This window comes from Lathamus discolor, chromosome 2 (genome assembly GCF_037157495.1).
Source record: "Lathamus discolor isolate bLatDis1 chromosome 2, bLatDis1.hap1, whole genome shotgun sequence".
Classification (NCBI taxonomy): domain Eukaryota; kingdom Metazoa; phylum Chordata; class Aves; order Psittaciformes; family Psittacidae; genus Lathamus; species Lathamus discolor.
The window spans coordinates 157,048,535-157,074,918 of record NC_088885.1 but is presented as its reverse complement, the minus strand read 5'-3'; the positions used below and the strand labels follow the sequence as shown (position 1 = coordinate 157,074,918).

The following is a 26,384-nucleotide window of genomic DNA, read 5'->3' as shown; positions in this document are numbered from 1 at the left end:
AGGGCTTGACTTCTTGATGTACTCAACATCTATACCCTGAGAGCAGAGTACATTTTTGGTGACTGAAGTCAAACAGATAGTATGAATTACCACAAACCATTGGCACTTCGGATGAGGTTAACCCATTCCTCCAGGATCCAAATATCTTCACTGCTACGTACCTTCAGCAGCCACTGACGAAGCAAAGTGTGCCCATGTAAGCAGGTATGGCATGTAGGAATCAATAGCGTTCATCGCATCCCATATGTATTTCAGGATAACAATCATAGAATCATAGAATCATAGAATAGTTAGGGTTGGAAAGGACCTCAAGATCATCTAGTTCCAACCCCCCTGCCATGGGCAGGGACAGCTCACACTAAACCATCCCACACAAGGCTTCATCCAACCTGTCCTTGAACACCGCCAGGGATGGAGCACTCACAACCTCCCTGGGCAACCTGGGCAATCATGCATCACCATTGACTAACCCACCACCTAACATATGTTTAGACCAAGCATTCAGTATTTCAGAATGCAGAAGTGAAAAGGAGTTTTTCCCATTCCAGCCAGTGCTCAGTTTAAGGCACTGCTCTTTCCCATAAGCCTCCACCACACTGGCATGGAAACCTCTTTGGGATTATAAGGATTTACTCAAATGTTAATTGGAGCAACACCAGGGTTATGAGCAGAAAGGAGGGGGCAATTTCTAGCAGCAAGGTCGTGGAGCTACTGAGCTCATCCCTCTGGAGCATCCATCATTATTTAATTATTGCTGCACTAATAGCTGGTATGATTTAAAGTATTCAAGGTCTCAGGCTTTGTGGAAGAAGGAAGCCTTTTGTGTTTTTGTAAGGACCTCAAAACAGGAGGTATAGCAGCCTGCAGACCAGCAGGTCCTGTCTCTCAGCACTAAGCACTTAAGGTAAATGCCTGCACTTCCAGGCAGGAGCTGAACCAAACCATGGGCAAAGAAGTTCAGGTGCACCTCAAGGACCCACAAACAGTGCTGGCATTAGCCAGCAGAGGACTCAGTGACTACAGAAGCTGCTTCCAATTCTGCCTACTGCCTACTGCTCAGCACCAAGGGATCTACATCCCACCAGATGCTTCTCACTGAACTTGGGCCCATCGGTCAGGATTAGTACCCGTTGTAAAGCCATCTTCCCTTCCTGGACAGTGCTACCTACCACTACCACCACCCAGCCAGGTTCTGTTGTCCTCTCCTCTATAGCAACCACTGCTGTGTGCCTGTTCTGCACACTGATGTTAACAGCACAGCTGGAGCTGCATCCCCAGAGGCACGTGCACAGCTTCTCCATGTCCTCAGCTCAAAGAGAGAAGCACAGAAGTCATGTCCTTGTCTCCCTGTCAGAAGGAGCGACAGAGGCAGAGATTCGCCCAAGAGCCATCCTGTCCCTGCCAGCTCCCTCCAATCTGTCATGCCCAAGGCACATTTCCCTGGCACAGTCTGGCACATCTATTTTGGATCTCAAATGCAGAGGATTGCCACATATCACAAGGAATGAGAAACAGATTCCCACTGGGGAAGCAAGGTCCTAGAGCAGTGTGGCGTCAATGACATGCCCTTGAGGTTCAAAGAAGGAGGACCCAACTGCTTATTAATCCTGCTTCCCAGCTGGTGATTTCTAGGGATAACCTAGCCAGGGAATTCTAGGGAAAACTTTAAAAGGACTTCTAGCAATGCACTGTGAGAATAAAATCCCCCGCATCGCTGCTCACAGGGAGGCAATGCTGCTCATTGCACAATAAGCCATGTGAACCACTGGACAGAGATCCAAGGCATCAGGAAATGAGCAGCAGAGTCTCACCTCCTTCTTTCACTGCTTGGCATTAGAAACACAGATACGACCTTTTGTGTTGGGGCTCATCACATGGTGCCTCCAAGGCCACCATTCAGCCACGTTTTCCATGATTCTAGGGTTTTCTCATGTTATCTTGTGCTAGGTGATTTTCACCTCTGGGATTACAGAGATTCATACATTCATTCCTACTGCATTCCCCACCTTGCCCTTACCCAAGGCTCTCTTCCATAGCCAGAATCAGCCCATAGCCTGTTCTTGACCTCTCAGCATTGCAGTCCTGAGCTCTTCAGACTGTGGTTTTACCCATTAGCACTTCTATCAACTCAAAGATGTCTTGACTTGGAGGAGAGAAAACACAACCTGGAAGCACAAGGTAACACCATGCGATAGCTCCCCTAGAAGAAAAGCACATGTTCAGTGGCCAGCTAGATGCTACCATGCATAGTCCTGCCACTGAGGAAATGTATCAACAGCACAGTGCTTCACCTCTACACAGGCAAGAAGAAGAGGCAGGGGTGAAGGTAAGTCACGAAATCAGAGGCGCATTACTCAGCATGGTCATATTGTCACTGCATTGTGCGATCGACTGCTTGAGTCATAGGAGTGGCATTCATCTCACTTAAATTTAGATATCTAAAATGTAGCATCTTATGTCTGGCCACACAGCTTCAGCTTCTTTTGCAGTCTGTGATTCATTTGACCCCTCTCGGTTACTATTGTAGATTGAATCACACTCTGGTTCTTCCTATTTCTCCGCATCGGTGATAAAGGGAGCCGACGGTGACTCGCTCATCTGAAGTCAGACGTCTCAATTGTACATGCCAAACAAAGAGCAAAGGAATCCTACTCTGGATATTGTCATCTCTCCCTAATTGAAGGGCTTAAAACTTTCAAAGCGGAAGGACAATGACAGCTGAATTTGTGGTGGGGCTTTTCATGCCAACATTCAGAGGCCGTTCCTCCCCTGCCAGCTTGCTCAGCTTAATTCATGGGAATGTCTAGAAACAGGAACCCCTGGAGCACAGCAAAAACGAGCCAGGCTCTGGCATTTGTGTGAGCAACCAGTTCTTAACTGTTTGACTAACACTAGCATTGTGCCGCAAACATAGGAACTATGGGGTTTGCAGGGGTTTCTTTGCCTCAAAGACCCATGGATGAACCTTCACATGGAAGGTGGGTCTAGTGGTTTTGTAGTGTTTGAGGTGCCCAGTGTCACACAGCAACTCTTTTCAGGGTGTTTGGGGAGATTATAAGGAGTAATGAATCTGCCCTTAAATGCTGTTTGGATTAGGAAAAACCCAGAGAAGTGGTGAATGCTCCATCACTGGCAGTTGTCCAAGGCCAGGCTGGACAGAGCCTTGGGTGACATGGTCTGGTGTGAGGTGTCCCTGTCCATGGCAGGGGGTTGGAACTGGATGATCTTAAGGTCCTTTCCAACCCAAACCATTCTATGACAATGCTGGTCAACCAGGCAATGTATCATGGCCATGGTACAAATGCTCCCGTGTTCTGGAAAGAGCAGGAGCATGCTGGCAGCAGTAATGATAGGGTGAACCCCAGGAATGGGGTTTGCTGCACAGAAAGAACACAAGTACCCTGGGAAGAGGCTACAGGACCAGGCTGGAAAGAGGCTCTCTGAGCCATGAGGATGAGGGCAAAAGCCCCTGGAAGCTGGATAGCTGAGCAGATGTGGTTTCTCCCTTCAATAGGAGATAGGTCAAATATGAGTAGACATTAGGACTTTATCATCTCAGCTCCCCACCCCCAGAAGTCTTGCTCAGAGGCAGAGCTAGGAGGGAAGGAAATGTCTTGGGCTGTGCCCATGGGCTGCACTCAGACCCCATGGGGCTACAGCAGGGCCGGGAGGAGAGCAATGGGGAAGGAAGTCTTACAGCAAGGTCGGACAGCAGCTGTCTCCAGGAATGAATCCAGGAGCAGCATCCTCCTGGGATGGGCCAGGAGGCTCTTGTGTCGACTGACTGCCCTTCCTGAGTTCAGGAGGAAATCAATCTCCCACCGTGGGCTTCAGTTTATTTTTACATTGCAAGTTAGCCCAAAGGGAAAGGGGGGGGAAAAATCAAATCAAATCACAAAAAAATTCTATTCCCTAAAAGGAATCACAAATTTCACAGCGACCTAAGGAGATTAGTCAAATCCCTGTGACTGTCAGCAGTTTCACTTAGGTCAGAGCCTGGCATAACTCAGTCTATGTGAGCAGAAAGGAAAGATGCAGAGTGGACTGGCCAGCTCTGCAGGCGGGCCAGCCCCTCTCCGAAGGGCCTTTCTTTATATGTATATGGAGGGGAATAGCCCTTCTGCAGCCCTGCAGCAGAGAGGGGGACAGCGAGACTGGCCTGGAGTGCAGCGAAAGGGAGCGTTATCTCTTGCAGATACCACAGCGAGACCTTCCAAGCTGGGAAGCAGGAGAAGGACCGATTTCCCAGGCTAGGAGACATCAAAGGCTGTGTGAAACCTTCCGAAAATGCTCACCCTGAATTTCTCATGCATGGGTGGGCATATGGGATAACTCTCCATGGGGTCAGGGGAATGTAGAAAGTGGAGCAGCCGGGTTCTGAGTCGCCTCTTGCTCTTGGAGGGGAGAAAATGAAGAGAATTTAGCTCAAAACCTAAAAATAAATATGCCACCCGTAGGTTTGGTTTTGTACAAAAATTGGCCTGAATGAAGCAACCCAGGGCCCTTTCTGGATGAAATCATTTCCATCCCATGGCAAACATGTCTGTGCTAATGGTCTCACAGAGGAACCAGCCTTTCAAGCTGTGCATCGAATTTGGTCCAGGAGATCAGTAGTGTGAAGGAGCTGTGGTACTGCTGCTGCAATGCATTCACTGAGCAGAGAGATGTTGGAGAAGGAAACTGAGACAATCTTTTGGGTCGCTTTAAAGAGGAATAAGGCTTTCATAGAATCACAGAATGGTTTGGGTTGGAAAGCACCTTAAGATCATCCAGTTCCAACCCCTGTTATGGGCAAGGATGCCTCACACTAGACCATGTCACCAAGGCTCTGTCCAACCTGGCTTTGAACACTGCCAGGGATGGGGCATTCACCACTTCTTTGGATAACCCATCCCAGCACCTCACCACTCTCACAGTAAAGAACTTCTTCCTTATCTGTAACCTGAACTTCCCCTGTTTCAGTTCAAACCCGTTACCCCTTGTCCTATCACTACAGTCCCTGATGAAGAGTCCCTCTCCAGCATCCTTGTAGCCCCCTTCAGACACTGGAAGCTGCTCTGAGGTCTCTACACACTTTTTCCCCAGGATGAACAGCCCCAACTTTCTTTCATCTTGAGTTTTAAAAGGAACTGCCTCTGTTTTAGTGAGAGGAAGAAGCCTTTGGATAGAAATCCTGCTCTGCTGTGTATATGCATGGTATTGCTTTACCTTGTATCATAAACTCAAATGGGATAAGAAAGCCCACAGCACCCGCTCTCCACCACACAAGGCAGGAGGCTTTTGCAGTTGTTTCCCTTTCCCTTATGAAGTCTTTGGTGCAGTTTCTAGAAGAAACTATCACTTTTGGTAATTCTTAGCTCTCCTCCCAGGGCAGCTTGCTCTCTCTTTGTGGCTTCTCTGCCCTTTGAACTCTTCCAGTTGTACCAGCCCTGAGGTTTTCAAGATGATCAGTCAGGAACTGAGAAATCCTTAACACTGATTTAGAAACTAGAAGATTAAAAACAAGACAGCAAAAGACACCCAACCTCAGGGACTTTTGAACTGCTTCTGGTCTTTGAGCTTCTAAGGTCAAGAATAGAACAGCCCCACTGTGGTGTTTCTGGGTACCAGCACACCCACTTTTCTCGATGCTGTCTCTGCTCTTGTGTTAAGAGCATTTTGGGGCAAAAAGCATCTTTTTGTTGTATTTAGCACGTGGTCTTCAGGTAGGATGCAGCCCCCTGGACACAGGAAGAATAAATGCAAATCATGAAGATCAGCCATTTTATTTACAAAATGCATAATCTGAGCAAACACATTTGAGGAGAATTCAAGATACCAGATGGGGTAAGGGAAGGCAGACAGCACCCTTGTCTAAAGAGCTGCCAGCATTTCCACTCTTGGGTATTTGCTCCAGACCTGGTGAGACCTTTCGTTTGGGGGTGAAGGAACAATAAAGAGTCACACAGAAAAGGACATTCAGGTCCAATTTTTAATAGCTGGCATTGTGGGAGCCCTTCAAAGCCTTCTCTTGATCAGGTTCCCACTTTGATTAGTGCTGTACCAGCAAACAGGAAGATATTCCCACTCCCAGATGGTTTACAGACACACAGCTCCGAGACAGGGCACAGTGATGCAAACACGGTCCTTGCCTCTACAGGTGGGAAAAGCAGATACAGAGAGTGAAGTGGACTGAGATTCCACAGCACTATGGTATGGAAAGGTCAATAATAGAGCTTCACAGATGTAGCTGACCAGACATGGGCATGCTCTGCAGACCTTGCTCCCAGGGGCCAGGGCAGTGCAGCGCTATGTCCAACCACTAACACCAGTCTGACCTACCGCATCAGACATCTCTGCTCTTAGCCCTCCACAAGGTCAGGTCACTCTCAGCTGGATTTCACCGCCCTGCTCCTCACGCTGGACTTACAACACACACAAAGAGGACACGAGCCCTGATCTGTTTGACCAATTGATCTCTTGGTCATTTCCAGGAGCCCTGCAGAATTGCCTTGCAAGCTGCATGGCTTTGCCACTTATTTTGGCGCAGATGATAATTTCCAGCCCCAAATGTGCATGATCCTATGATCCAAGTTTACTTTCATTTTATTTTAAGGAGTGGGAGCTTGGCAAAAAAGGAGGAAGCCTGAATGCTTCTGCTTTTGCTGCAACAACCTGACTTTGGAGTCAAAGCAAGAGTGACTTGGAGAAGTATAGTCTTCAGTAACAATTGATCCAGATGGAGGAGCAGGTTCAGGATCACAGTAGTGCCCAGTTCTCAGATGTACCTATGTCAGGGCTCAATTTGGTTCTGAACCTACAGAAATTATGATTAAAAAGTATTCTTCCAATGTCAGCATGAGGGAATGTCCTTCACTGTCCTTCTAAGATCAAGATGACCGAACACATGAGTTGGGCTTTGCAGTAAGGGGGTTCAGGTTGAACAGAGGTAATGTAACCCTTTGCTCCTGATGGTTTCACCAATCTGATGTTCATTCTTATGCGTTTCTCCACCTTCTACACACAAGAATCATGGAAACACAGTTTCTGTAACTGGAAACACACATTACATAGGACCCCAGACGGGTTTGTGTTGGAAGGGATCTTAAGCTCATCCAATTCTAACCCCTGCCACGGGCAGGGACACCTTCCACTAGAGCAGGTTGCTCCAAGCCCCTGTGTCCTACCTGGCCTTGAGCACTGCCAGGGATGGGGCAGCCACGGCTTCTCTGGGCACCCTGTGCCAGCGCCTCAGCACCCTCACAGGGAAGAGCTTCTGCCTAAGAGCTCATCTCAGTCTCCCCTCGGGCAGGTTAAAGCCATTCCCCTTGGCCTGTCCCTACAGGCCCTTGTCCAAAGCCCCTCTCCAGGTTTCCTGCAGCCCCTTTAGGCACTGGAGCTGCTCTAAGGTCTCCCCTTAAGAAGCCATCTCTTTTCCAGGCTGAACCAGCCCATCTCAGCCTGGCTCCAGAGCAGAGCTGCTGCAGCCCTCTGATCCTTGCAGTAACATACTCCAGACCACCTCACAAGAGGTAAACCAGGATGACTTTTCTCAGCACAGCTCTAGTAGAAACTCACTGCTCTCACCTGGTCCCTCCATGCCCGTGACTTGACAGATCCCGTCAGCAATCCTCAGCTCCTCTTGACTTCACCTTTTGGTGGTGTTTGTTTCTTTGCCCTTCTTAAATAAACTATTGGCAGTTCCTATAGCAACACGCCTCATTCTTTCCCTCTCCTCCCTAAAAGTCTATTTCTATTTAACAGCCTTTTAAAAAGGCTCTATTTATACTTCCTTTTGTTACACTGCCCCTGCTCCCTTGCAGTCAGACAAGGGCAGGCACGGAGCAGTTGCATGCACAAGCCTGTGTTACTAATAATGGCCATCCATAAACACCCAAGCGAGCTGTGGGGATCAAAGCTGTGACCTTCATCAGGAGATGCTCTGCTTCTTAGAGGAACACAAAGGAAACCTGAGACATGGCAGGCTGCATGCAAGCAGGAAGCACTGCGAGCAGGGGCCATCCCTACCTTCCCACCCTCCAGCACTGTGCTGAGGGATGCAAGCACCCATTAATCAGCCATCACATGAAAAACTCCTTGCTATCACTGCAGGGAGCTCCCACCTTTCCTCCTGCCTCAGTGTCAGACTTTTGTTTATATCACTGGTAATTGGATAAAGACTAAAATAGGAGCTGGGGTCCTTTTTGCTTTCTATTCTGTAAGAAAAGCTCCGGCCCTCTCTATGCTTTTGTGTTTTAAATCTCAGGGCTATTAGCAAGCGTCAGGATTTATTTCCTTAAGGTTCATTATATCACTTGAACGTGAAGATTACAACTAGTCTTAACCCTTAGCTGAAGCAGTAGGTGTCTGAGTTTTCACAATGGCAGCTTCTCTCCTATTGTTTTTCAGGCATTTCTGTTAAGAAAAAACAATGGGTCCGAAACAGTCCAAGTACAATTCAGTTCCTTTCTCCATTGAGAGGTTTCACTTGCATGGTCAGGCTGGTGCCAGAAACCACACGTTTTTTGGTCATCTTTAGGGTGTTCCAGGAAACATTGTCGACAGATCTCAGTTTTCTTCAGTAGGAAAAGCAAGTAGAATAAAGACTCCCCATCCCTCCCCTCCTTTCCTCCACATAAAGACAAGCTTTCAGGACCTCTTCATTGATGACGAATGACCCCAACAGTTGTAAATCCATTTCCTTGTGATCTCTGCAGCCTGCCCGGCACAAGGAGCTGTGATGCCCTCAAAGTGACACTCCAGAAAGGGTTAAGGCATCTAAAAACTACATCCTCAATAAGCAGCTCCCCAAAGTGTCCTGTCCCCAGGGCAGGATCAGTGTATGAGAATCTGCTCGGATCATGTAATGTTTGTAACTCGATTTCCTGCCGGAAAGCTTCAGTGGGAGGAGTTTTCTGCTGAACCAGACAGAACCAGAACTATTTCCTTCTCTGGATTGCTTGTGCATGTCCAGTCAAGCTCAACTGAATTAATAGCAACCGGCTTGTTTCCCCCACACCCCCCTTCCCATTCATCTCTTACAGTGGAGATACGGGAAGTATGTGATAATCTCTGCTGCCAGGGCAAGTGCTTTCAGGAGATGGGGTGATGCAGCAACCTTGGGCAAGTCCTGTTCTTCCTCTGCACCTCTTGGTCCATCTCTTGTTATATTCTGCAGAAAGGATGTCCTAATGGCCAGCTTCCTGCCCTACCAATTTCCTACATGGCCTTTGGAAAGCCACTTAACTTCTGCCTGCCTCCACTTTCCATGGAATAAAGGCTTGCTCACCCTGCTGCCACCAGCAGTGTTAAAACAGGGCCTGTAAGGACTTAAAAGTAAGAATGTCTCCAGTTTAAGCTTAAAGACCAGTTGCTATTGTCCCCTAGAACAGTGCAGAAATGTGGTGGAGCACCAGAAGAACTTCTCCAAGGAAATAAATGTCCTGTTACTCCCTTACTCACAATTGCAAACCGATTTACTGATCCCCTGTCTCCTCCATCCCAAGAATCATGAGTTTCCTTCACATCCATCACTGAATGCAACCAAACTCCCTTGGAAAGGCCAGATCCTGCTCCAGGTGCTTGGTTTTCTAGGTTTCACTAAAGTGGTCTAAGCTAAACCCCAGTAAGATGCTTATGTCTATACTAAGAGCATCCACACAGGGATGAATGCATGCTGCATGAGATCCTAAAAATCTTGTAGGAGAACGAATCAGGGCTGGGGCCAGAGATCTACCCCATGTACAGCTTCTGGACTCTGTGGCTTTGAATAGTGCCAAGTCAAATTATTTGAGGCTCAGCTGGTAATGCAGACACTTCATTACCAAGGTTAGGATGGACATGGGCAAGCTTCCTTTCCTCAGTTGATTTTCAGCAGCACCTTTCAAACATCCTTCGCAGGATAAACGGCAAAAGTACTGTTGCTTTCTTATGGGACCGAGGGGAATCTTTTCTGATGTACAGAGAGATTTCTGAGCTCCTTTTTTCTCACCCTTTTCCCATTGCTGTCTCCACACCAGCCTGGAAGTCACAGTGCCCACCTTAGCTGGATGCCTGAAGCACATCATTACCCCTAAACCCTGATAGTATCATGTCCTTAGGATGTGTCTACACTCCCAAGTACAGCTGGTTACACAGAGTAGTCCTTTCCTTAGGCCTGGCTAAGTCTGGAGGCCTGGGTGTGAGATAGAAAGTAGGCAGTGCTCCTTATCAGACAAAGAAGATTATGCAAGTATGTCCTCTAATGAGGAAAACGAAGGCTCTTTGAATAGGTATGTGGGATTGGCTCCAGATGACTTCTGGCTGCAAGCAGGGCTCCTGCAGCATGTACCAGCCCAGGTTTCCAGTGCCAGTGGGATAACCAGCCTGGTCCCCCACCAACCTCCTTCAACCAAATGGGCAATTCACCTTATTTAATAGAAAAAAACAGAACTTGAGGGCCATAGCATCACTGAAAGTACTGCCACCGGGACCTAAAACTCAGCATGATTATCTGTTACTCTTACTTCATCTCCTTTCTGATTGCTGGCTTGCAGGCGTGGGAATGCAATGCGTATGGTTTTATTTTCCTAATTGCAATCAGTTTGCAGACCACCTTCAGGCACGCTATGGACCACCAGTAGTGCAGGGACCGCACTGAAGAAGCCCTACCCTAGGAGACCTATCCTGCCTTCCCTGATGTGGTTAAAACACCATTCCATGTTGCGGTGCCTGCAAGGATTTAACCACGTTCTCAGCCCAGATGAAAGCCCTGGACTATGCCATGTGCTTGAGAAAGCAGGACTGAGCTTCAGCTGTGTAGGAGGGCAAGGAGCCAGGCTATCTGCAGCACTTGTGATCCCTTTAGAGCCTCCCCCATCTCTCTTACATGCAAATGCAACCTTTCAGTCTCTGGGCCCAGCTCTTTCTGTTCTGAAGTCTTTGTTGGCTATTAATACCTGGGGAATCTGTGAAGTAGGCAAACAAGGTTTTGATGAGTGTGGGAAAAAGAAAGGCGTTACCACGTATGAGTGAACTTCAGTTTCACTCAGGCTGAATTAGTCAGTGCCTTCGAGTGAATTCCAAGTGCTGGTCCAGCTATTAAATGACTCTTCCTGAAGAGGGAAGTGCTCCACTTTGAGCCTCTCCTGGAGAAAAAGCTAACTTAAGGAAACAGAATAAATAAGATCTGAATTAACTATTGCATAGGGTTTGTTTGGGCGTTTTGGTTTTGGTTTTTCTTCTCTCTCCCAGAAAGAAAAGGTATCAATGAAAAGGAAAAGTCAGTTCACAGCAGCTTCTGGGACCTCTACGAGCTGGAGAAACCCAGGCCACTTGTAGTGCAGGTGAATAATAGAATCATAAAATAGTTAGGGTTGGAAAGGACTTTAAGATCACCTAGCTGCAAACCCCTGTCATGCGCAGGGAATGTGATGTCTGTGTCAGGACTGGTGACTGGAAACCTCATCCAGATGCTGAAATCCCAGAGGAACATGATGAGGTAAGTGCTTCGCCAAAGGTGAATTACAAGACACAAGCTCCAGTGGCTGACAAGGTCTGTTCAGCTTAAATAGTGGATGGGAAGGAGGCATCAGTACTGGACAGTTAACACTGACAATATCAAGAACTCATGTTTCGCTTCCTACCCTGGAGGAGTGATTCCTCCTCTAAACTTTCCACCCTAGCATCACCACTTTCCTCTTGCTCCCTCTCTAACACAGCAGCAGTGAGAAGTGATGTCTGCAGGTGGCAAAAAGGAGAGCAGTTTTTTCCATCAATTCAGTGTTAACGGTGTCCTGGCTTCAAAAGAAAAGCTGCTTTTGACTGAAATGGAAATGACAGAAGGGGTAGGGGAGGAGCATGGAAAAAACGATGACACAAACTCAAACAAAGCAGGTGTATGGACTGCATTTCCATCATTTCTGCAAACACGAAGGCTGTGTGGGCTTGATCCAGGAAAGTATCCTAGCTGTAACACAAGCGCTTTGACAAACACACGTTAAAACATGGCCAGGCTTTCCACTATCACTAAGGGAAACTCAGCCCTCTGGGATTAGCATCCACGCACAGGTTTCAATCCTTCCACGTTGCTTTTCAAGCGCATTATGCTCAAAAACATGCTCAAGGATGGTAACACGCAGAGGAGATTGTCGATATTTGTGCTGAATATCCATTCAAACGCAGGAAATTACAGCTAGCGTGATGCCTGTTTGATCCTCTTATAGCAGTGACCTGATTGTGGAAACATTTCTGTCCTGATTCTCTAAAATCATAGAATGGTTTGGGTTGGAAAGCACTTTAAGATCATCCAGTTCCAACCCCCTTGAAAAGTGAGGCAGGGCTTCACTGAAGATGGATTCAGGCTTGCCAGGAGACCTGAAGGTGTTCCTCATATCAATTTTTAATGCTTCCATCTTCTCCTACAACTTACAATGGACACAACGGACCTATAAGGATGCTGGGGATGGACTCTCCATTAGGGACTGTAGTGATAGGACAAGGCGTAATGGGTTAAAACTTAAACAGGGTTAGTTTAGATTCAATATAAGGAAGAAGTTATTTACTGTAAGGGTGCTGAGGCACTGGAATGGGTTGCCCAGGGACGTTGTGAATGCTCCATCCCTGGCGGTGTTCAAGGACAGGTTGGACAGAGCCTTGGGTGGGATGGTTTAGTGTGAGGTGTCCCTGCCCATGGCAGGGGGGCTGGAACTGGATGATCTTAAGGTCCTTTCCAACCCAAACCATTCTGTGATTCTATGATTCTATGATTCTAATTTCCCCTACCAAAGAGCAGCAACAAAACTGGTATGAATTTATACCCCAGGCTGAGAAGCTCCTCTCTCAGGCACAGCAAACCTCCATCTTCACCCATGCAAGAGGGATCAAGCTGGGTTTGACAGCCCTTCTGAGGCGATGTGGTGGAGGCTCATGCTGTTGCCCCTTCTTCTCATGCCAGAGCTGTCAAGCTGAGACTGTGCTCTATGTGACATTTGAAATGGTAAGCAAAGAACAGCTTGCCAAGCACCGCTCTCAGGTTCTCAGCTAAGCAGAAACAGATCACTGGCATTTGCTGCAACCCAAAGGCGGGTCTATCATATCCGCAAACAGTAAAGGATACAGAACAAACAAACAGATCCCAAATGCAGTTCCCCATAATGCCTGGGAATCCCCACGGAAAGGAAAGGGGTCACGCTCTTTTAACAAGAAAGGGTTTGACCAAAAATACCCAACCAACCAGAGCAGCTGCAAAGTTGTTTTTCCTTTGTGCTGGATTTTATGATGTTTGCTTGTTTCAATTTTCAGTGGGTTTTGCTTTTAAAGAAAGCGTTTGCAGGCGGGTTTCTCAGTGGGTCCTACCATCCCCAGCAATAGCAGGAGGACTTCTGCCCTCCAGAGCTTTTGCTAAGCTTTGCCAGCCTAATTCTAGCAGCACCGAAAGTCACGCTCCGAGTATTGCATTAGAGACATTGATGTGAAGAACAGATAATTTTCTCACTCAGAAAGAAGGAGCAGGGAGGCAAATAGCAAAACCTAAATGTCAATAGCAAGGGAAGTAACAGTTTGCTTTCTGTCTTCAGCAGGCGTCTATTGCAAGGTGTGAATTTGCTGATGTCTAACTCGAGCTTGCCTCGAGAGGCGAAGGGGAAGGAGGGAGGCGTGCTGATGGAAATCCCTTGCATCCAGCTGCCTGCTTTCAAACTTGCAGAAATGGAATGTCTCCAATATCCTTTAAATTGGCCAACAGATGCAGCAGTTTTAGCCAAAGGTCCGTTGTATTTATTTACACATATACACTGGAGTTGCACAAGATCCATCACGTTAAGAAACCTAAACTTGACTTGTTTCCTTTACTGATTTAGGGGTTTTTATGATGAATGAAGAAATTCTGAACCTTTTCCTTCCTTTTTTCCCTTCTCTTCTTTTTTTTTCCCCCTGTTGGAAACACTCACTGTGCCAAATCAGCCTTTCTCATGTTCCGATGGAGGACTTGCTGCAGGTCATGCCAGGTGACCCTTAACCAAAGAGGAGGCCTCCTGGCCCTTTTATAACAGTGTTCTCAGAAGCACAAAGCACTCTCAGATGGTTCTGGTTTAGACAGCACCATTTTAGTGCCTTTAAGAGCACAGCAAAAAACATCCTTCAAACACACATCTGATATTCAGCTGCTGCCCTTTCATACCTACATATCCGTGTGTGACTCCTGAGGAATCACCTCATCCCTCTATGTGTTTTGTCACCCCAAAAGCCCTATCCGACTATTGCTTTAATGGCTGCAAAGCTGTTGGCTGACTCCACAGTGACTCCTGCTAAAAGAGTCCTCAATAAATCAGACATAAATGAAAAGAGGCAGGTGCTGTGTTCCTATTCCTTTGGATTTACGGTCGTTCTTTATGCCACAGCTCTACAGAGGGATTTATAGCAGCAAAGGTTGATAACCTGGGGCAAGGAGCTTGGCCAGACAGGCTGAGCAACAGCAGCTCTTGAATCACAACAGACCCCAGGACAGTGACCCCATGGGTGACACCGCAGCGCCCACCACTGCTCATAGTGAGATGTTGAATACATCCTTTATAGAGCCACAGGAATGAGCAGCTCCTCCCTGCACCCAGCCTGGCCAGCATGGGGAAGGGGGTTTCCACTGCACCAAGGTTTGTGCAGCCTGCTCTGCCCCAGCCTCTGGGCCTCCTTCCTCACCTTCCTCTTCATCTTCTTCATCTTACTCCTCGTCATCATCATCTTCTTCATCATCTTCTTGTTCTTCTGCATCAGAGAGTCATAGAATCATAGAATAGTTAGGGTTGGAAAGGACCCTAAGATCATCTAGTTCCAACCCCCTTGCCATGGGCATCATCATCATCTTCTCCTTCTTCATCATCTTCTTGTTCATCATCATCTTCTTCGTCCTCCTCTTCTTCTCCTCCATCCTGCTTTTCTTCTTCCTCCTCCCATTTCCTCCTTCTCTTATTCTTCTTCTTCCCTCTCCTCTTCCTCTTCTCCTTCCCCTCTTTCTTTCTTCATCTTCTTGTTCTTCATCATCACCTTCTTCTTCCTCTTCAACTTCTTCTTCATCATCCTCTTCATCTTTTCCATCGTCATCATCGTCATCATCGTCATCGTCATCGTCGTCATCGTCATCGTCGTCATCGTCATCGTCATCATCGTCATCGTCATCATCATCATCATCATCGTCATCATCATCATCATCTTCTCCTCCTCCTGTTCTTCCTCTTCGTCCTCCTCCTCCCTTTCCTCCTCCTCCCTTTCCCTCTCCTCCCTCTCCTCCCTTTCCTCCCCTCCCGCACACTCACCTCACGCCCCCGCCTCCCTGCGCCCCCTCACCTGGCCCCGCCCAACCCCAAATATGGGCAAGACCCGTCTCTAGCCCCGCCCACCCCTCAGCCCCGCCCCTCTCTCCACGCCCCTCACTCCTTTAGCCCCGCCCCTTCACCGGCCCTGCCGTCTCTTCCCTCCCCTCCCTATTGGCTCCTCCGTACCACGTGACGCCGCGGCCGGATCGAGGGGGCGGAGCCGGGGCGGGCAGGGGGCGCGCGCGGGGCTGCAGTAGCTGCATGTGCGGGGCGCGGAACGGAACGGAACGGAACGGAACCGAACGGGACGGGACGGCACGGCTCGGCTCGGAACGGGAACGGGACAGCGCAGAACGGGGCGGCACGGCCGGAGCCGGCGAGCAGGTCAGTGCGGGGGACGGGCGGCGAGGAGGCGGCGTGTGAGGCCGCCCGCGCAACAATGCGGGCGGGAGGGAGCCATGCGCGGAGCGAAGCGTGGGGCCGCCCGGGTGCGAGGCGATCCCTCCTTTCCTTCCTTCCTCCCTTCCTTCCTTCCTTTCTCCCTCCGCCGGGGAGGCCGGGAGCGGGGCGATCGCGGCGTGCGGGGGGAGGCCGCGCTCGGGTGCGCGATGCGGTGTCCCCCGTGCGCGGGGTGCGGTAACCCCGGTCCCAGTCGGAGGGGGGACACCAGGTAGAGCCTTGCGAGGCTCAAGCAGGGCACTGCGCGGTGCAGCGGGGCGGGGGGGGGGGGGGGAGACACCATGCACGATGCTGCGGTAGCCCCGGTGGCAAGACCACGTGCGATGCTGCGTTCGCCCCCCTCGTTATAGGGCAGCACCGGAGCACCCTCGGAGCCCTGTGTCCCATTGCGATGCGTGCTGGGTGTGCTGCAGGGTGCGCATCATGGGCACTTCCATTCTCCGGGCGGCCTCACAACGCTCTCAGCGTTTCAAGGGGCCCGGGGTGGAGGGGGGAAGCGCAGAATATTCCCTGCTGTCCGGTCGCGCCATCCCAATGGACGTTTCCCACCTCTGCAGGGAAACGGCGTTAAACGCATGGGGCTGCTCTCGCTGCAGTTGCAGCAGTGACCGCCTCTCCTGTGCCATATTTGAGCGTGTTTCCGTTGTGCTAATGAGGTTTAAGGGGTTTTCGGAGGCTGGTGGGCCCCGTTGTGAAAGCAGGCGGGTCACATAGCAGGAGGACACCTCGTGCGCTGCCTTCCTCTGCCGTAGGTAAAGTGGATTTTGCATGCGACTGGAATTACTAATCCGGGCAATTAGCTGGAATCTGGCAAGTTTGTGCTGCTGCCAATTTCCAGTTAATTCGGTTACGGCTTCATCCTTCTGCTCAAAGGAGGTGAAATGTAAATGCAGTGGCTGAGGCTGCTGAGTTGGTTTTATATACATACATCCTCCTTGCTAAAGGAGGATCAGCAAGTAAATTAGGCCTTAATGAAGTTGTGTATTTATTGGAAGCAGTGGAAAAAGAGTAGTGTGGATAAATGGGGCTGGTGACTTGTTTGTATGCTAAATCTCATGCGTCTCCCTAGCCTGTTGTGAGCTGGATTTGAATTCCATGGTTATAATGGTTGCTGATTGTTTGGTCATATCATTGCTAGTAGTGTATACTGAAAATGCTGCAGGTGTATTTAAAGCTGGGAGCTTTGGACACCCACCAATACTTACATACATCCAGGAACTTCATAGTGTGTTGTCACTAGGCTTCAGAGTTAACCACCCAGGCGCCGGCTGTTGCTGTGTTGCAGCACAGTTACCATCATAGCCTCTGTGGGGGACATCAGATGCTAGTAGGGGCTGCCAAATCTGACACGTGGGCAAGTGAAGGAAGAGACTTTTAACCTAGTAAAAGCTCCAACCTGAAATCCATTCCTTTGGGAAAGCAATACTTAAACTTTCACGAGGCTGAAAATAGTCGTGTCACTGGAGTGCTACCAACCTTCGTCCCATTGGCACTGCTGAAAGCTTTCATTACGACTGGTTTAGTTTTATTTCTATGTGTGCTCAAAAATCACTGGCTTCCAGTCAAGGTGGTCCCTGACGAGAAGCATCCACTGGGATCAGCCTCTTGGATTTGATGGCAGAAGTGCCTGTAGAAACGTCAAACCTCCCCCCGGCGTTTAGGCACGTTTCCAGCTTAATCACCCCCTGCAAGCGATGGAAATCAGTGGCTTGAAATCCAGCAGCACTTGATATTAAAATAGCAAACCGTAAACATTGGCTCCTATCAATAACTTTAATTACAGTTTGGGGTTTTGACTGGAATGGGCATAGGTTGCCATAAGGAAATAGAGAGTTGAGCATCCAGATGCACTCAGCCGGGTGGTAGCACATCGTCAGATGCGGCACAACGGGTTTTTATAGCACAAATTACAATAAAAGAGGGGTTTTTAGCAGCGTAGCATGCTGTTGTGTAAGGAAACTGCAAGCTTTTGGGCTGAGGCTGTGTGGTTTCTGGGCATCGTGTGCTGCGGCGTGTTGGTGGATGGCGTTGCAAAGTGGCTTCGGACGGGGAGAGCAAGTTTGACTGCTCCGGAGCTGAGCCTCATTGGGGTTTTTGAACCATTAAACAAAATGCAGGGGAAGGTTTGAGTGTGCCACTGATAGACCAACAGAAAGCAAAAATAAACACCCCAAAAAGGGGGCTTTGGGGTTTCTTGTTTGATCATTGACTGAGAAGGAAAGTGCCAGTCCAGGGGTGGGTGTGAAATCCCATGTTCACTGTGCTCCAAACCTGGAACCTACAGATCATGGCACATGGTGGGGACACGCACATCTCCCCTGTACATTTTGCATCTTCTCTTTTTGCCCTCCGACTGTACCCAAAACTAAAGGAGGGACACAGCGCCCATTGCTCCGTTAAATGCTCATTTTTTGCCCAGTTACGCCACTTTGTGAACACGAGACGTGACCGGATTCCTGTGGCAAGGAGCCCTTAAGATTTCAACAGCTCTACCTATAAATATAGATGCCGTGAAAGGCAATCCGGCTTTAAAAAAAGAAAAACACGCTCTTTTTTTAGTCCCACTGTATCTGCCTGACTTTACTGCAATGCAATGCATCTCCGGCCGGGCAGTGAAGACGAGGCAGCATGAAGCCTTTGAGTCTCTTAATTCCTCATGCGAATGAGGATGCAAGAATGGCTGCAAGCAGAGAAAAACCATCCATTTTCATTGTCCAAAAGATTTTAGGGAGTGGGATGGTGAGGTTGTATAGAGCAGCATTTGCAGAGGGACCTTTGCTTGTTCCCGGTGGGACCCTGGGAGCTGCTGCACCATAGGGCAGTGAAGGATGGGAGAGGAATGAGCATCTTTTGGGTGCGAGCAACATCCCAAGTGAAAACTAAAGCAAATAAGTCCCTAAAATTAAATAAATAAAGAAAAAAGGCAGCTGCCACCTCGCCCTGGAGATGTCTGGGCTCACCTGCCTGCTCTGATGCAACCAGTGCAGCTTGGGGGCCAGTTTTGGGCATGCCTAGGGTTGCCCAGGGACAGGCTGGTCCCGGGAGCAGGTACAGCGTGTTCTCTGGGTGCTCCTCCACATCAGTGAGACCCCCATCAGCCCCGTGGTGAGGTGATGGCCACTGTGCACATCCTGGGAGCCCCACTGCCTGCTAGGGTATAGGTGGAAAGCCTAAAAGGGAAGGGTGGCTTTGCAGCGTAAGCGATGCTTTATCTGCGCTTGTATGGCACGAATCCACCTTTGTGGCCGGAGTATCTTTGGCAGGAAGCCCTCAGTCACCTTGCGGTGCTTAAAGCCTGATGGAGGGGTTTAGATGGAACACGGGGCTGGAAAACGGGTGGGAGTGGGGCGGGAGAACTGCTGCGTGTGCAGTTCGGGAAGTGCTGAGCCTGAGCGGGAGCTGCAGACAGGCTCCTCACGTGACCGTCTGAATTTCTGATGATTGCTGGACCACTTTGCCAACAGCCTCTCGGGCTCATCAGCTGCAATATCGCTTCTCCTCTTTATCCTCTGGGGTTTTATCCCCTTTTCTTCCCCACCCTGCCTCGATTTCCAAGCCGGAAAGCAGGAGGGGGTTGAACACAACGCGGAGGGTGGCTGCAGCTGCGCAGGGTCTGCATCCAAATGGTTTCCTGGAAGGCAAGTTTTTATGGCTCTTTTCTTTCTTCATCTTAATATTTTTACTGGGAGTCTCTCTCTGTTTGGATGTCAGCTTCAGTTTCCCATGGCATCGAGTGATCAGAGGAAAGGGGGGTGGGAAAGAATGGGGTGAATGCATTTCGCATGCAGATCTCTGCAGCCGTATCGATGCTGAATGTGTTCCCTCTCTGATACTTCTCAGAGATTTCCTCTCTTGCGTCACTGCAGTTAATAAGATATTTAACGTGAGAGCTGGGGGCGATGTGGCGTGTTGCAAGGAAAAGGAATGGGGGGGGGGGGGAATGACGAGTTCCCGCACAGACTTGTGCTGGGGAAGATCCTATCGATGCAACCTTTCAGGCTGGGTTTGGAGTCAAACTGTTGCCTTTCACCCTTAATGAACCTGACCTGGCTGCGTCTAATTGTTCTTGGTTTATTATGGCAATGATTATTTCTCCTTCTAATACTGAGCCAGGCAACTCAGTCCTCTGTGTCTGCTGCACTGACTGAGTCAAGGGCGCACCCCTTTGTTATTTTAAGCAGATTGTACCTGCCTGGACTTCGACTTTTAGTTTTTCCCTTTATTTTTTGTTCCCCTTTGCATTGCAGAGACCACTTGATGGCTTTTTTGGGGGTGACGTTGGCGTGACAGTGCACATGCAGTGATTGCAGGGTCTTGCTGACTGTGTGCGTTGAGTCCCTGTTGGTTATGTCACCGGTTGATTATAGAGTTAATAAAGTGCCACCGTTGAAACCTTGACCAAAAGCTGTGTCCCTCCCTGCCATGGTTTGCAAGGCCAGCTTGTTGAGTTGGTCAATAAACCCTGTGAGCAGCACCCTTGGGAGTTCTGCGCTGAAACGGGAGCGCCTGTGTCCTTCAGCCCGCTCCTTGCCAAGTTGTTTTCCTTCTCCAGCCTGCCACTCAAACCCTTTCTGCTGTGTTTTTCCACAAGTGTCTTTCAAGCGTAACAAGGAGAAGAAAGCCAGCGCAGGGCTGTGGGTGATGAGGGGAGGTTGATGCCTATCATCCCAACACTTGCTTGTGGCTTTGGGGGCCCTCTTTACTCCAGGTGACTTGACTGCATGGTGCAGGTGGGTTGGCATCTGGTAGCAGTTGGGCATGGGGCTGCCTCTACCCACCCCCAGACCCATCCCATCTCTTCCAGGTCTACCATCTCATCTCCAGGGTTTGAGTCAGCTGGAGTGACCAAGATGTCCCCATGTAGGTTTAGAGCAGAGAAGGACTCCATAACCCTCTCAGTACAATGGGGTGGACAGGGGGGCACAAAGGTTTTGCAAGAGGAACAGCTACAGCTGAGCTGGTGGCATCTCCTGGTCTTCAAGCAGGACCTGTCATTTGCAGTCCTGTTGATACTTAGCTTGTCATCAGTGATTTTGCTCAATAACCTTTCTTTTTAGAACAAAATGCTTAAAAAGCAATGTGCCACCAGCAAGATGGGACATTGGCTTGGTGTTTTGGAGCTCTCAGCTCTACTTTAGCTCTAGGTGGGAAGCAATGCAGTTGGGTGCAGTTTTCAGCCTTCAGGGGAAAAGGGTCTTCAAAAATAACCCTACCACATCCCAGCTAAGCAGGCTTATGCCCTTATGGCTGGATGTTGGAGATCAGTTCTGGGCCCCTCACTACAAGAGAGATATTGAGGTGCTGGAGTGGGGCCAGAGAAGGGCAATGGAGCTGATGCAGGGCCTGGAGCACAAGTGTGATGGGGAACAGCTGAGGGACCTGGGGGTTTAGGCTGGAGAAGTGAAGGCTCAGGGGGACCTGATTGCTCCCTACAAGTGCCTGACAGGAGGACGGAGCCAGGAGGGGCTGGGCTCTGCTCCCAAGGAACAAGGGATGGGACAAGAGGAACCGGCCTCAAGCTGCACCAGGGCAGGTTCAGATGGAGCTGAGGAACAATTCCTGCCCCAGAGGGTGCTCAGGCGTTGTAACAGGCTGCCCAGGGCAGGGCTGCAGTCACTGTCTCTGGAGAGTTCACAAACCGTGTAGACGAGACCCTCAGTGCCATGGGCTAGTGGTGGCCTTGGCAGTGCTGGGATAAAGGTTGGATTCAATGATCCTAAAGGTCTTTTCCAACCTCATTGATGCTATGATTCGATTTTCTCTTGTTTCTGCCGTTCTCAATAGCTCCTCCGTGTTGCTCCCACTACATGGGGCAAGGGGAAACGCGGGTGCAGCTCTAGGCAGTTGCTGGCTCCAGCTCGTATTCCCGAGCTGGGCGGTCACCCAGGGCCCCCTTCATGTGAACGGGGTCAGCAGCTGGGAAATCGCAAAGTGCCTCCCTGGTAATTCCCAGCTGCCGTTAAAGCGGCTTTAAAATAAATTCCCTCAAAGAGCAATTCCAAGTATTTGAGGGTTTGAACTTCTCTGGAGAAGGCTTTGGGAGCTGCCAGCTACCGCGCTGCTCCCTGGCGGAATTGCCTTGATTATCCCAACCTCTGGAATCACTGTTTCAATGTGATTTGTGTATTATTGATTGTGATTTATATTTAATGTGATAGTATCTTTATTTACTAGCTCAGTGTGCAACACAATGGTCAGAGGGTGGGCAGGGGCTGGAGCACCTCCTCTATGGACACAGGCTGAGAACATTGGGGCTGTTCAGCCTGGAGAAGAGAAGCTGCGTGGAGACCTCAGAGCAGCTTCCAGTGTCTGAAGGGGGCTACAAGGATGCTGGAGAGGGACTCTTCATCAGGGACTGGAGTGATAGGACAAGGGGTAATGGGTTAAAACTGAAACAGGGGAAGTTCAGGTTGGATATAAGGAAGAAGTTCTTTACTGTGAGGTGGTGAGGCACTGGAATGGGTTGCCCAGAGAAGCTGTGAATGCTCCATCCAATGCTCCAATGCCAGGTTGGACAGAGCCTTGGTGACATGGTTTAGTGTGAGGTGTCCCTGCACATGGCAGGGGTTGGAACTGGATGATCTTAAGGTCCTTTCCAACCCAAAGCAGTCTGTAGTTCTGTGCAGTGGAGTGCTACTGGAAGCAAACCTTGCATTAAACTGGGAAGCTGGCTTATTGAGCGCTGGGCTTGGTGCCCCTCACCATCCCATCATACCTGGCTATTAGTGCTTACCCAGGGGCGCTACCCGTCCGGGTGCCCCTCGCTGTGCATTCCTCTGCAGGCTCTGCTTGGTAACGTGGGCACAACAGAAAACAAACTGCAGCGAGCTTTGCTCTCCCAGAGCCCCTGAAGCTTTCTTTAAAGGGAAAAAAAAAGCCACTTTGGAGCAATGTGGTCTCTTTTTTTTGCCTTCTCATGCTCATGAAAATTCTCATACCAGAGCAGTAACCTCCGCTGCCCCCGGCTCATTATTTCTTAAGGTGGCGTTAAAGGGGCATTTAAGGGAAAGCTTCTCCCAGCCACTGCGTCCCCTCCTTTCCTACACCCCGTCAGTGGCAAATTACAGCTTCTTGCTTGGTTGTGTGGCTGGCAGAAAAAGAGGGGGTTTGGAAAACAAGCAGGATAATTTATGGCATGCCTAATTCCCTACCCTGAAAGGCTCTGGAAGTCCCTGCGCTGGTGCTCCCCAGGGTGATGGGGGGATGCATCCCATGGGGTGCAACCTGCTGGTCACAGGGATATCCCCATGAGGCTGGGTACCCCGAGATAGGGACAGCCAAGCTTTTCCCAGTAGGAACAGTGCTGGGCTCCTGCCAGAGTCCCCTCTCTGGGGCCCTGCCACCAGTGCAAGCGCAGCCAGGCTGAAGGCTGGTGATTAAACCCATGATCCAGGTCATTCCTACCCTTCTCCGTGCCCCAGTGATGGGGATGCTGATAGCAGGGCCGCATCCATGCAGGGAGCTTGCACGTTCAGAGAGGCTGGGGATGAACTGAGCCAGTTTGGGGTAAAACCACCCTAGAAACCTCATTGCAGAGAGGGTTTCCACCCCATTCACTCTTCATTGCTGCTCCCAGCTCGAGCTGATTTTGTTCATGGGCTCTCCTTTGCTCTGGCAGCTTCTTAATTAACTTTCTATCATTTAAAATACTATTTCTATCTATTTTAATGCCTCTTTTTTGCATGGACGTGATGGAGCTGTCTCCTGAGGTGGGAGACAACACATCAAAAGGGCAGGTGGGGAAACCTGCATAGGTTTGCTGTGGATGGGACAGCAGTGGGTGCAGCCCCAGCCCCAAGTCACACGCACCGGACCACACACTTAGTTCTCTCTCTCTATTTTTCTTTCCCCCTCCAAAATTAATCCCTCCAGCCCCTTAGGCTTCTTTTTTGTTGTTGTTGTTGTTGCTTCTCTCTGAATTCCTCCTAATTTGCAGGCTAGCTGCCAGCATACAGGGCGCTATAAAAAGGGGGACTTGTTCGTCAAGCTTCCCTCCGGTACACAGTGCTTGCACAAATAGCAACACGCTTGACGAGTAGGTCTGATTCCTCCTGCTATTATTGAAATGCTCATAGGGTGCTCGGGGAGTAGAGCTGCTGTCTTAAGATGAGCCAAGTGGAATTTCATGGAGGGCCCTGAGCCCAAATCCCAGCCAGTGTTTAAGCTCCTGTCAGCTGGAAAAACGGAGCTGTGCCTCTCTATTTCCCCTCCCTGTGCAGCTTCCCTTTCTCCTAGACGCTGTTTGCATCCCTCTGTACCCCACCAGCACAGGCGGGATGGAAGCTGTGGCAAAAGACTCACATCATGATGAAACCCCAAGGCCACCACTGATTTCTGGCTGGTCTAAAGGCTGGTCCCCCCCTCTTCCTGTTACAGGCAGCTGCAATGCAACCCCCCTGCCAGCTTCCTTCTTAAAGCTAATGAGCCGTTTGACCCTGGCAAGTCCTCCGGGAAAGCCGCTGCTAGAGCCTTGCTGCTCACACGGATACAAACTGCTCTCATTTCCAGCTTAAATTTATTTGTGGATGACTTGTACCCATTTGGCCTTGTTCTTTGTGTACTGGCTTTTAGCTCCGATGGCTTTTTTCCCTGCTCTGGTGTTTATTCTCTGGCAGGCTATACCAAGTGCCCTAGGTTTGCCAACATAATAACCCCAGTGCTCCTGATTGAGAATGGGTGTAAGGGCATCTAGGCTTCCCAATCCCTGCAGTGGAGACAGACCCATTGACTCCCTTTGCAGCTTGTCCTCCCATTGACAGAGGAAAATCCATGCTACTCCCTCTGACATCCTCACCAGACATGGTCCCAACCTGCAGAAGGGACAGGCTGACCATCCTTCCTGCTGACACAGGTTCTCGGATTCGAAGCCATCATCTAATTTTGTTAGCATTTGCAATGCAAAAGCCATGTTAGCATAGCAGAGGATGAGGTGTTTTATCCCTAGTGCAGCCTTCAGTAACACCCTTCCCTCTCCTTTCATTTGACACCCTTGGGTAGCAGTGTAACCGCTCACACTCCAGCCCTGCTAATCTAGTGCTAATCTCAGCCCTGGACTTCTGAAGCAGGAGTTTCCTGTGCGTAGCTGTGCCAGGCCCTTTGCTCAAAGGCTGAAGTGGATTTACAGCACTTAAGTTCATCAGAGTAAAACATACACATGTGTATTTTACCACTGACCCCCGTTTGGCTGTGTCGGACCATCCAGGATGCAATATCTTTTGATTAAAACCCTACCAAGGGGGCTTGAGTCTTGGTGCTGGTTTGCGCATCCCAGTTTGGACCCCTACCTTCTCCTTGGCAGGCAGAGCTCAGCTGATACCTTTGATGGAGGTAGAATAGAACCATGGAATAGTTTGGGTTGGAAGGGGCCTTCAAAGCTCATCTAGTCCAACACGCTTGCAATAAGTAGGTACATCTTCATCTAGATCACGTTGCCCAGAACAACATCCAACCTGGCATTGAATGTCTCCAGGGATAGTGCCAAAAATATACTCTGGGTGCCATCATTCACCCGCTCCTTATTTCCTCCAAGTTTTCCTTTAGTTAAGAACCTATTTTTGTTCATGTTTTTTTCACCCTGCCCAATCTCAACTGCATCAGCGCATGTCCATTTGAGGCAGGATTTGATATTCCCCTGCAGTGTCCTTCCGTCATGCCATGCCCTTATTAAACCACACGTAAATTGGCATCATTGAGGAGGAGCTGGGCCCTGCGGTTATTAGCAGGATTATTCTCATCTGTCATGGTTTCCAGTGAAGCTGCTTGGCTGCTATAACACACTAACGCTTGTCTCTGCTGTCGGGGAGAGCGATGCTAATGCGGTGCTGAGGATCAGCAGCAGATAACTGGGAGGGAATCAGCAGATCCCATCACATCTTGCCATGTTTAGTGATTTTTGACCCTGAGCTCCTCTTCTCCAGGCTGTGGTTGTTTAATACATCACATTGGGCATTAACTTCTCATCTTTAGTGTTTTCCAAGCAGCCTGTGGGCTCTTTTGCAGCCGCAACCCCAGCACAGGAGTTCATTGCATCGGTGATATTGTTGGTTTTGCTCTTTGCATTGTGTTTTCTCGCTGCCTAAATCAGCATCCACGGCTTCCAGCACTTATGGTGGGTGCAGCTGGGCATTTTCTCCTTGTAGTCGATCTTCCTCATTCCTCTCTCCCCATTTATTTGATTTCCTGCTGTATTTAAAGCCAGGGGTGGCCAGTGTGTGTGTTTTGCAACCTTCTGCTCCTGTTATTCATTTCTTAGAAATGAAGGGGAAGGAACCACAAGCAATAAAGAGCCTGAGGTTTGAGGACTTGGCTGTTTATTTGTCAAAGCTAGAAATGCAGCGACTGAAGAGGACAAGAGGAAATCCTCAGTGCAAATGGGCCTCAATTAAATTCAGGCTTGCGTAAGTCAGAATGCTTTGGGGGAGCATACCCATAGCAGCTATGGGTATGAGGAGGGGGATTTCCTTCTGCTGCGGTTTCAGATGGAGGCATCACCACTGCTATTACTGAAAATAACATCTTAGTTTTGCCTTTTGGACCTTATTTTTCTGCCCCTCCAAACTCTCTTTCCTACACCATGCCCAGCCAGCAATAGAGGAGCCCATCTCAGTGGCGTCGTGGCACCCCTTGCAGTGGGATTGCATGGGGCTGATGGTAAACCAG

The 26,384-nt window shown here is 49.4% G+C and overlaps 1 protein-coding gene across 3 annotated transcripts in view; it reads left to right on the top strand.

Moving 5' to 3' along the window:
• The first annotated feature begins 15,530 nt into the window (after window positions 1–15,530).
• Window positions 15,531–26,384, top strand: part of PTP4A3 (protein tyrosine phosphatase 4A3) — a 45,528-nt gene continuing 34,674 nt past the window's right edge. The window contains exon 1 of one of the 3 annotated variants that reach the window (XM_065669033.1): window positions 15,531–15,650. The gene's annotated coding sequence lies outside the window, so the exon portion shown is untranslated. Of the gene's footprint in view, window positions 15,651–16,457; window positions 16,478–19,257; window positions 19,364–26,384 lie in introns of those variants that run through there. The other 2 variants (XM_065669040.1, XM_065669038.1) reach the window with 2 other exon arrangements.